The sequence below is a fragment of the Gallus gallus genome, chromosome 1, assembly GCF_016699485.2.
Source record: "Gallus gallus isolate bGalGal1 chromosome 1, bGalGal1.mat.broiler.GRCg7b, whole genome shotgun sequence".
Lineage (NCBI taxonomy): Eukaryota > Metazoa > Chordata > Aves > Galliformes > Phasianidae > Gallus > Gallus gallus.
In genome coordinates this window covers 114,796,938-114,808,945 of record NC_052532.1, presented here as the reverse complement: position 1 = coordinate 114,808,945, position 12,008 = coordinate 114,796,938, and the positions used below count along the sequence as shown (strand labels likewise).

The following is a 12,008-nucleotide window of genomic DNA, read 5'->3' as shown; positions in this document are numbered from 1 at the left end:
CAATATTTTTTTAGATAAAGATCTTATCCAGGTGAAAAGCCACAAAGCATCTTGTTTCAGAAAAGTTCAAATGAACTTTATCCATGAATTAATCTTAATCCAGTTTGAAATGATGAGATTCATTAGAAGGTTTGTATTTTCTTACCATTACTTCAAGAAGGATGCTTTATTTTGCCGTCATTCTATAACATTCTTGGTAGCCATATGAACTGATTTCATCAGTTACCTCCTGCTTACAAGAATGCTATTCAGTATTGTTAATTATTAGGATTTATGTCCTTTTTATTGATAAAACTATAAAGTGTAATACAAATGCAGTACTAGGAAGTATTCCTATTTCTGCCCACTAGATAATAATATATTGTGAGAGTATCCTTTCTACGGTTTTAGCTCTTGTTGCACACTGCTTTGATCTCTTTGTATCCTGATTAACCATGGTGACCTAACATTTGTTATGGGCTAGTTGAATTCAAATTACTTAAACCTTCTAAGTTTCTCCTCTTACTGTGACAGAATGAGACAAAACTGCATTTTTTAAAAAACTTTTTTTGCAATGGATTAATTTAGAAGTAGTGTTCTTCTAAAATTAATGAGCAAATTGCTATATGTTTTCGGTCGTTGCTTCAAAGTAGGAGTCTAAACAATTCATGTATGCACTTTCAGATTTCCTAATGAAATAACTGGGGGTAGGAGGTGATGTCTTTCCCTCTTTTAGGAGTCCCGTCTCACTTAAAGACAAACAGGGCAACACAGAAGTCTTAAAATAGTTATTTTAAACTAATAACAAATCACTCCTTTAATGATGCACATGAAAGGAGAAAGTACACTCTCTGCTGCTGCTGCTGCTGCCACAGGATTTTTCAATGGTGCCATTTCTCAGCTACATGACCTGCATGTAGAAGAGTAAGAAACTGCTGTTACATCTATGAAACACTTGTAAAATATTGGTCCCTCGTGCTTTTAGTAATAGTGAATATTACTTTGATGCACAAATAAATACTTTCTGCCTTCTTTGAAGTGGTTATGTTTCAGTGGTTAAAACCGAAATATCTATCTACTTCATCATCTATAGAAAGATGAGACTTAGTGGTAAAAACATTGTATAAAAATAGTAATAAATCCATCACATTTACTGTTAATATTACAATCATTATTACAATGTTAGGTCCGGCTTTTAAATGGTGTTGTCACAGTCACGGGGCTCCTTCTAGGTCAAAGAAGCATCATATCCAATCTCACAGTCACTCTAAGTACAGCAGAGGTTTTGTGTTGTATGGAGTTATTTTCTTTCTTTTCTGAAGGTGGTGCTGGTGCACCCTTGAATATTTCTACCTCATTCAGTTCCCTCCCAGAACTGTTTTGGGGAGAGCATCATCTCTGAATACATATCAACTATGCTGTTCTTGTGATCAATATCAAGAAAAGCAGTGGCTCACCATTAAAAACTTTTCATAGGTGATGCTGGGAGTGTAGGTATTCACATCTCAGCAATCACATATGAAAAGGCAACACTTTGGTGTTACTGTTAACTTTTCTACCTCTTTGATCACCACCTCAAAATACTCGCGTGGCCAAGACATACTAAATGTACTACTTGCCAGAAAAAAAAACAAATAAATGAACAAGAGTTCATTTGTTGAGAGTGCACAAGCAGAATATAGCAGATGTTCTTAAGGACATCTATGACTATGTTAGGGCAGGTATGGGTTTTCAAGTGAGTACCAGGTCATGTAGTGTCATCAGTCACCCATGATATAGCTCTGGAAGAGAAAACACATTTAGCATCTGCAGCTGCACAAGTTGACAACCTTTTATGGGAATTTCACCTAAGTTTTCACTTTGCAGACTTCATATCCCAGATATATAATTCATGAACTCTTACTACCATGAAACTATAGTACTTTGTGTAAACATTTCACATATTTTGGATATGTCAAATAGTTATTTTTATGAAAGATATTTTAAAACGTATAATTTAAAATGTCTGAAAATGAAGTTATAACAGAAGTTTATACAGAAATTTAGTCTTACAGCAACATCAATCTAAATATTTCACTCCAACATTTGTATTTAACTTCCACAGACAAAAATCCCTGTGTGCATTTGAAAGGATTATTGCACAATTAAATATCGTAACCTCCAAAAAATATAAAGTCTAATATAGATTAGAAAAGAAACCTAATGCTAGAAGATGGACATAAAAGAGCAACCTTGATTTATTTGTTTGATTTTATTTTTTTTACTAAGGAAAAGTAACATAATAAATCAATAGGGTAACATGCAAGCTTAAGTATATACAACGATCCCTCCTAACAGCTTAATCAAATGGGTTTTATTCAGAAAATGTTTGTTAGTTGATGAGGTTCCAGAGTGTTTTTGCACAAGAAAGCAACTCTGCAATCTCAGGATTATAGCACACTAAAATCTATTATAGTCTTAGATCCCCTGCTACTTTTATGAGTTCTCACAGTTCAGAATGATTTTGAGTATTGGCAATTATTACACTTTTCTTACAATTCAAATTGCTGGAATGATGTAACATCTGTGGCAGACATAGCTTTGTTTATTCATGACAGTTTGAATTGTGAAAATGTGAAAACTGCAAGCTGAAGAAATCGTATTAGGCACAAATACATTAATCAAATACCACTATTTTCAAGTACATCTTGACTTACATCATCTACCATGTGTACAGAAAACATGAACTTCCAAATAGTAAAATGCTGTGATTGTCAGGAAACGGCTGTGCTTCTGTGAGAACTTCACACATTTCATGGGACAACCATTCCTGGATATGCTAACAAACAAAGAAGAAATAGTCGGGGATGTCATCATCAACAGCAGCCTTGGCTGTAATGTCTATGAAGAATTGAGTTCAATGCTATACTACAGAAATGCAAATTTCCTGCTTTGTTTTGCCAATTTTTCATTGCTTTTATAGTTTTCTGCCCTCATAAACAAGCTGTCAGTTAGTTGAGACAAACCGCCTGGATAACTGTACATCCAAGCATCATGATGATGGTTAGAGGCAGTAAGCTCTGTTGATTTGCCATCTTCTCAGCTGAGCATTTTACTGACCCCTACATTCATTTTGTGTCCCCCTAAACTGAACTGTGTTCCCAGCTTTCAAACCTTACCTACCTAAAATCTCATACTGCTTTTCTTTTTCTTATGCTAATACCACAGAGGCACAAAGGTTCTAGTTTTCAGATGGTAATCTGCTCCTTTTTTATAAAATCTCTAACAAACTCACACTATAATAGGAAACAACAGCAAAAGCTTCTTAACTTCTACATCCTATTTAAAGTTCAGTGCTCACATATGGAAAAATATGCCATGCAATGGATGTGCAGAGACCATTACCTGCTGGCCATCAAAAACAAACAGAAGGTAAGAAGTCGAACTACTTAAGAGGAATAATTGGAGAGAATATGATAACTTATTTTATTGCCCATTGTACGGTGAATTTTTGGACAAATTCATGCCTAACATCAGATGAATTTACCTCAGTGAGTTTTACTTCCTCAGATTTCAATAAACCACTGCGATGTTCACTGGAACATGAAAGGCCAAGGAATTTGGCAGCAGCCACGCCACGCGATACAGACAGAGGCAGTGATCTAAAACTCTGTCAAAGCAGCTACTGCAGGAAGCTTGCCAACATATATAGCAAAAAGGAAAACTGTTTTTCACAGATCATTAACTAGATTGTGTTTTGGCCAGCTGCAAGACAGAACCTAGCTGTAATGGGTGTCTTAGCTGTTTTCACTGTTTTATCCTCCTGGTTTTAACTACGGATTACACTACCATTTTTATAGAAAAGCTTTCAATAATTGAGGTTTGGATCCCTTAGCTATGGGGTAAGGATTCAAGTGAGTCCTATGCCATTAAGACTACTAGCTCAGATGAAGTTCAGATTTTGCAGTACTAGTGTTTAATAAATCTGTAATCTATAGACAGAAGCTGATCTCTGATCAGGGTTTCTGCTCTAAAGTTCTACTTTTTTTTTCTTATGCCAACATAGCTGACATGAACAAATGACATCAATTCAAAGCTAAAATGTGATCTTACAGGATGCATGGTAAATCTGAACCCATATGTTTAATACACCTTCTAAATTCTAACTCATCTCAAAATATACTGAAATAGTATATCTTAAAAATTCAACACATGTTTAACAGATACTAAAATTCAGAACAGAAGAAAAATAAAAATAAAAAATTAAGCTTAAACTAAAGCAGAAGTAACAAAGATGTGGCAAGGATTTGCCATTTCATAATGCTGGCTGTGTATCACCTTAACTTTCTTGAAGGGGATGTAATATACAACATTGAGAAGAAGCTCCAAAGTGTACTGTACAATTTTGTTCAAAATATTCTACCAAATTAATAAACAAAAATTTGAATTTGTGTTTGCACTGTACTGCATTAGTACAACATTAATAAAACATTTAGAAATAAAAGATTGTTAAACTTTCTATTTGCACCTGCAATGTAAAGACACACTTTCCTTCCTCAGCCTATGCCTACTCCAGGAGCCATCGTATGCTGCATCTATTTGAAGTATGCAGTATAACTAGAAGATATATTGATGCACACAGACATTACTGTACTCAAAAGAGATAGTTTTTCATATGGAGAAAGTAAGTTTTTATTAAGAAAATACAAACTTTTCATTTTAATTTAAAAAAAATAATAATTCTACTTGTTTCTGATTCCTTTCCTTCATCTGTGAGCCAGACAAGAACCAGGCAGATAAGTGACAGCAGAAAGCCTGATCACATCTATTTTCAAACACTCGTGCTGAACTAAGCATGAAGCTGCTTCTTTCTACAGTTTGAGTAGAACAAGAAAGAAAGTAAAGACGTGTCAAGGAATATGGTGAGATAGGAAATTTGTGAAGAGAGGAGAGAACTGTCTGGTATTTGAGGGGAAAAAAAACAACAAAACAAAACAACAAAGGAGTCAGCAGACCAACCATCCAAGGGTGAGAAGTCTTTGGAAAATGGGTCTGATGGGAATGGACAATCAGTGCCTGCCCCAACACATGCACCACCTCACATAATTCTCTTTTGCTTAGCTACTACAAGTCCACTGCCCCTGATACACAGAGGATCACTTTCTCTCCTCTCTCTTTCATTGAGACTTGTCCTGGTTTCTTTCTCTTCTCTTTCTTGTCTAATATTTTCCACTCTGCTCCGAAAGTATGTCTACTATCACACACTGCCAGAGGAGTCGTGCATCTCTCATCATTTTCGCAATCAGTGAACAGAATGGATCTAATGCTTGGCATCCAGCTGGACTCAAAAGCTGTGTTATATGATAACCTTACTTTCCATAGGCCCTTATCTGAACTGTTGCTCAGAGTGGAAGTCATATGGCAACTGTGAAATGAAAATATATTCCTACAGGCAGTGCTGCCCTGAGGGATTGGCTTCTATCCCTTCTTTTCCTTTATAGGACATCATTTAAACCAGCTTCCTAAGGGTGACTATTATGTGTTCTTGACTTTTTGGGTACTGAATCTGAAGAAGTACTGAAAACGCATAACTTCTGTTAGAATCAAAGAGGACCTCTGCCTTGGTCAGATTAAGTGCTATGTAATAAAAAGTCCTTTGAACTATCAGGCACTACTCATCACAACCTCAGTACCCCAAATCAGCAGAAACGTTTTCATATTTGCTTTCTGTACTTCAATTGCTCACCTGAAAAACTATATCCATGCTGAAAACTGGGTACTGTAAAGAAAAAGACTAATAACTTCTGTGAAATACTAAGAGCCTAACATGATAAGAACCACAGAAAAGCCCCTGAAGGAATGATTTTGTCATTACAGCATGTTTTGAATAGAGTAAAGTAAGCGAAGCCTATGGCCACACACAGAACAAGGCGAATAAAACAAAACTACGCAGAGAGCCAATCATTAAGTGAGCATTATCCCTCCTGTGCACTGAATGAAGTGTAACTGCTAGGAGGGAGGAAAACACAGTATGTGATTCTGTAATTAAAGCCTGTGCCATTGTGCATAAGCATGGGGAGGCCAAAATTAAGAACATCCAGGCAGCGCTCATTCTCAAATTTCACAACTTTTAGTTGCAACACTCCTGTACCTTAATAGAACTGTCTTAATAGGGCTTTTCAGATGGTAACAGTTCCAAGACTAAAGCAGAAAAAAATAAAAGGCAGAAACGGAAAGCACTTTTGAATCTCATGATACAGCAAGTGCAAATGGTCAATCTAGAAAATAAATTCTCACTATTTATTGTGAATCAATACAGTGATATCACAGCACTGAAACACGAGAGATGCAGGAAGGTGCCTTTTTTTTGTGTGTGTTTTGATTATCTGAACTATTCGGTACAGAGTGGGAACAGCGATTATCAGTACAATGGCTGCTGTTACTCTGTGATGAACTACATTTTGAAAGAATAAAAATTCACAAGAGCAATATGAAGTTATATGAACATTTATCCTATTTCTCTGTTAAAACTGTCCACTTAAATTCATTGTTTGAATACTTAAAAGAACACTGCTGTGAGTCTGAGGAGTAAAGACTTTTGCATATCTCATGATTTTTGTAATTAAGTTATAGACACAAAAAGAATTTCCATATAAATTGACTAAATACAGGCCTCATATACTAATTGGTTATTTCTGTCACAAATGTAGTTTATGTAATTCTAGAGGTACCGTACATGACTGTAGGGTTTTTTTTTTTACATTTACTGCACAAGCCTAACTAGTTTTACATTTTATAATTGCTTAGTTTTACATAACATCTTAGACTACTACAGAAACATTAAATTTTCACGTAAGTGACATATACTGTTATCTGAAGTTACAGATTAAAAATTAAGACACTTTTGTAATCTACATATTAATACACTTCCACGTTCAGCATATTTTTATTCATAGAGAAACTGATATTCACAGAGCCATCAGCACTCTACTCACTGCAGCTTGTTTACAAAAGGTTCATTAAATTATTTAAGAAGTTATTCTATAGTTTATTCAGTAGAGTTTATGGGCTTTGCACCAGATGGTCTTCATTCATTACATTAAGTTGCTTATAATCATTATGGTGAGCTCCTGAAATTGATTTTTTCTGCATTATGACTGCTCTCCTGAAATCTTTTTCCAGTAGTATGTGCAATTAAGATATCTGCATTTGAATACATGCTAGTCCAAAGCCAAATACTGTTTTGTTTTTGTTTTTTTTTTTTTTACAGCCAAGAGCCTGCACAGGGCCTTGCACTCAGGCCAGTTCTTCAGAAACTATTGAGTAAAACACTGAAAAGACTGAAAACTCTCCTTAAAAGTAGTCTCAGCAAACTGCTAGTGTTGTGCTTTAAAGGTACCCGGCTAGTCACATTTATACAACCTTCTCTCAGGTACTGTGAGAATCATGTGACTCAGCCTTTAAGAAATGAAAAAGGCATCTGGTGTTCTCACCTCTGTAGTTACATGACAATTAGCTATTATTTTTTTCCAGAAATAGACACATAACTTCAATATTAACCAATCTCAATGCTTGGTCTTTTACAAATATTAGAAGATGTTCAGAATTGAAAGAATTGAAAATTTAACTTTACAAGTTTGAATAAGTGTATCAAATCACCAAGCTCTTTCAATCTTCTTATTAGCATTCTGTGCTACATTAGCAGAATACTACGTTTTTCCACAAATCAATAGTCCTTTCCAACAGCTTTTCTGCATCTGTTATCAGCAAAGACATGATGAGACAAGGAAGAAAACTGTGTACACATCGTAGTGTCAATTTCATCTATTTCCTAAGTGCATAATACTTATAACATTATCGAGGATTTTTTTTGCTACTGAAATGAAACAGCCTAGGTGCGAGGCTGTGCCATCAGAGAAGCAGCTCATTAGGAAACAGCAGCACTGGAGAAGGAAGTTGTTCATGAAAGAAGACAGACTTATCAGAAGCAATGCATTAAACAAACAAATCATCCAACCCTTTGAAGAGATGATGCAATTGCAAACACTGCTGCAACTAATTTTAAGAACACTTTTCAAACTCACAGTTTTAGCATTCATCAGATAAGGACAGAAATTCCTAGGAATTGCTAAGGGTATGCTTGTCTCTTCATGTTCAAGGTAGGCACCATTTGCACAACATATCCTCCATTCGACTGTATGGCAATATATTGGTCTGTGATTACTGAGCTACACAACTTTTTATGAGTGCCCTCAGGCTGTCAGTGACATTTGTGAATCTATGTAAAGAAAGAAAATACACAAAAAAAAACCCAACAACCTGGCTCTGAAATCTCTTTTCTTACTTTATATGACAATTCAAAGCAACGGTTTAACTATAAAAGGCAAGTTTTAATTACAATAAACATTCAAGACATCGGTATACTATCTTGCCCTTTAAACTGAACGTATTTTAGTCCCACGTGAAAACTATTCAGTGAGGTCTTAAAACTATGATCAAACTAATTATTTTCCAATATCAGTGATGCTATTAATAATCTAAACAGCTGCAGTGCCAGTGGATTTAATTAACAGTTAAAAATATGAACAATAGGGAGCTAGATAACATGCTGTTTTTAAAGATGTGCAAACTGAAAGCATCCTCTCCTTCTACCTGGAATATTGATGACCCCAATTTGCTCTAGCTCACTGCACGACAGACAGACACAAGCCTATTTCAAATTATTATGAAGATACAAAGGACTTTTCAGAGCTCTATTTTCCTTTCAAATCACTTCAGAATGCAGGTGTTGGTATCAGTTCGTGCCCTACTGAGCCCGCTCGAGTTTGGCTGAGAGGCTGCCTTCCTAAAGTTTCACAAGATGACTGAGAACTGCCAGAACAGGCCTGGGGAAACGAACTGTGCCACAAAGCAACTCAAAAGAAAACAATGCAACTTGCACTTCTTCAGCAAAAATCTGAAATTTATGCCTCACTCCACTAATGTGGCCTAGTGTTTACAAAAGTGTAAAATTCTGTGGTTACTGAGCATGTATTTCACAGTCAATAAATGTGCCAGCACAAATTATTTGGGGAGTTGTTCTTATCCAATTTTTCTGAGCATTTCGATGAAAAGTACAGGTATTACAGAAAAATAAGAAAACCTGTAAATTGCTCATCTGCTGTTCTATCTGGATGACAATTTGAAGACTAGTCCTCCAAGCTGACTCTGCACCAGAGGTATTTCAAAAATTAACTCTGTCCCTTTGCAACTTCCTATCAGCAATTATTATTATTATTTTTTTCTCAGCCCATAAGCTTTAAAAAGAACTGTTCCAGTCATTTTATTTTCTGGAAACACAGATCAGGATAAGCCGGTCCCTCTTTCTTGGAGGATGACATGTTTTATTTGTACAACATCGCTACAACTTTCTTACCTCCATCTATAAAAACCTGCAGAAAACAGGAATGAGAAGAGTTTCAACTGAAGAGCTCAGTTTTCTCTAGGAGGCAATCTGAAAGCACCATATTTGCCTTAGGTTTGTGCCTTAGCAAATCCTAAGCTTATCTGCCACGTTTCAGAGTTTAAAGTGGAGTAAGCTTTTCATGCAGCCCAGAATGCTCACTCACACAGCTAAGTCGTCATTACTTATTGATTTCATGTGTCCCCATCTTGCTGAAATGACAGCCAGTTTGGACAGTCTGCTCTGCCTTCCTCATGTCTGATGATGCTGATAACAGATGAATGGGCGGCACACGAGGCTTTTCAAGCTGCCTATCAACATGAGTAAAGACTGTGAGGCCTAATGACAATTTAGTACAGGCAGCCTTTGACAAGACTCTGGGCAAATAAGGAATAAAGTATCTTTTCAGAGTACTTCACACATAACTTTGGCATGAAATGAGGCTTACTAACAAGAATATTTTCCATACTCAATACCCACTTTAAGCAGTTTGCATTAATAATGAAAGGCAGTAGACGTACTGGCTATTCAGATTTGAGGTAACCTAATGTGAAAGTCAAAGTCAGCACCATGTATTTTAAAACCCAAGGTTGGCTATGTCTTGACTTCTATTTAACTGGAGCCCTTGACTTGGTAAATCATCAAATAACATTAACTTTGTTATCCTGAAACTGAATTGGATTTGACTGCAGTACATAGCTACTTTGGCTCCTTCTGTGGTCAATGTAAGCATCTACTTCTAATGGTGTTAAGACTCAGATGAAAATGTTAAATATTGGAGTCAATTGCAAGGTCATTACTTTTTTTTTTTTTTTTTGCAAAGTAATGAAAACATAGTACTTGATGCAATGCAGAATTACAGGTTAATGACACAATCCTACAGAGTGGTTCTAAGCCTTGTTCAATTTAAAACACTGATTTAAACAATTTTAAAGTATCATTTAAAGGATTAAGTGTTAGCAAGAAGTGTTAGTCACAGTTTAAGTGTTACAGCAAAGCTATCTGTGATTAAAGAAAAAAATGAAAGGGAAATACTTTTAATACAAATTCTGCAATGAGAAATTGATCTAAGCAAGTATAAGAACAACACTTGCTAAAACTATTACAAAGGCAGAGTGAGAATAAATCTCATAGGCAGTGTTTGCCTACTAATTCATCTTGGTGTTTCTGCAATGAGGAAGATCATTACCGTAAGACAAAAAAACAAATGAATAACCAAAGAAAAAAACCTCACACAACAATTGGGCAAGTTTCCTGGCAACTACCTTGCAACTGTATTCTGTAACACTATATACAATTAAACCTCCACAGTAATGTTATAAGAAATCATTCTTTATTCCCACTTTTTGACTCATTTCTATAATAAAGACCCACACTAATCCCTCTTTTCAGTATCTTTTACAAGCACAGAGAAGATGGCAGGATCAGAGATCACAGTGACTTTTTTTCTAATGGGATTAAATAATTTATTTATTTATTTATTTATTCTACACAATTACACTGGCATTTCCCAAAAAGGAAAATACACAAAATCAAAAAGGAAAGCATCTAAGTCTCAATTTTCTAAATATCAGTGAGCTATAGATGATAAAGAGAGATAATAAACTGAAAACTTTGTATAAAGACATAAAATTTGCTATAATCTATATCCTTCACCACTGGGAAAAAAAGAAAAGAAAACAACTGAGTGAAAATAGCACAGAAAGAATCAAAATAATAGAATTCAGGTTCTCTAGGGAGGACACTGAGTTCTGAGGCATTAATTAGCATTCTTTCATCAAAACTGGGAACAAACTCTGACCTGTGCATTTTATGCAGCATATTTAGAAGATGCTTTCATTGTGATAAACAAGGGAAAAGAACTTTTACCTCCCCCGTTCTTCAAAACTTCTGAAAGATTCAGAAATTTGCAGATAGGAATTGGAGACACAGTATCTCTTGTCAGGAACAGCACTGCAGATTTTTATCATCAACTTAACAGTGCTACCTGTAGATATGCCTAAATATTCATATGTATCCAGTCAGGGTCCAGTCATGTCTAACAAGATACAAAGTGTCCTTGGAAATCACTCAAAAGAAAACTGAAAGGCAGCAAGGAAGTTGTCATTTGCACACCCCATCTTGGTGTACGTACTCTCTGCCCTAAGCCTCTCTGCAGCCACTCAAAGGATCTGTCCAACTGCCCATCTCCACAGGCCTAGAAAGGAGGATGATATGCCTGTCAGAACTTTCATAAAAGCTCTGTTGGACAACGTAATATTAGTTTTATCCCCAAGGAGAAAACCGTGGCTATTTGCCACCACCTGCATTATTGGATGACACACATGCCATGGGGATAGACTTTTACAACTCACAGAGATAAGAGTGTCAGGCAGATGGCTAAGCTAAAGGCAAAATAGTTGTACTTGTTGTAAACCAGCACTGCAAAATAGCTGTAAAATGTTCTGTTACTAAGGCTTCCATCTACCCCTTTTATTCATTCACAATGAAACAGATGTAATCAGATTTATGAGTAAAACAACAAATAATTTTTAATAAAAACTATGACTTACATACGCCATTACATCTGAGGCTAACCTGATTTCTACTGCAAGTAATTGTGCAATTT

General features: G+C 35.7%; 1 protein-coding gene across 27 annotated transcripts in view; it reads right to left on the bottom strand.

Annotated features, from left to right (window-relative positions):
- DMD (dystrophin) overlaps window positions 1-12,008 on the bottom strand; it is a 1,163,614-nt gene that overhangs the window by 848,366 nt on the left and 303,240 nt on the right. The gene's annotated exons all lie outside the window — the stretch shown is intronic.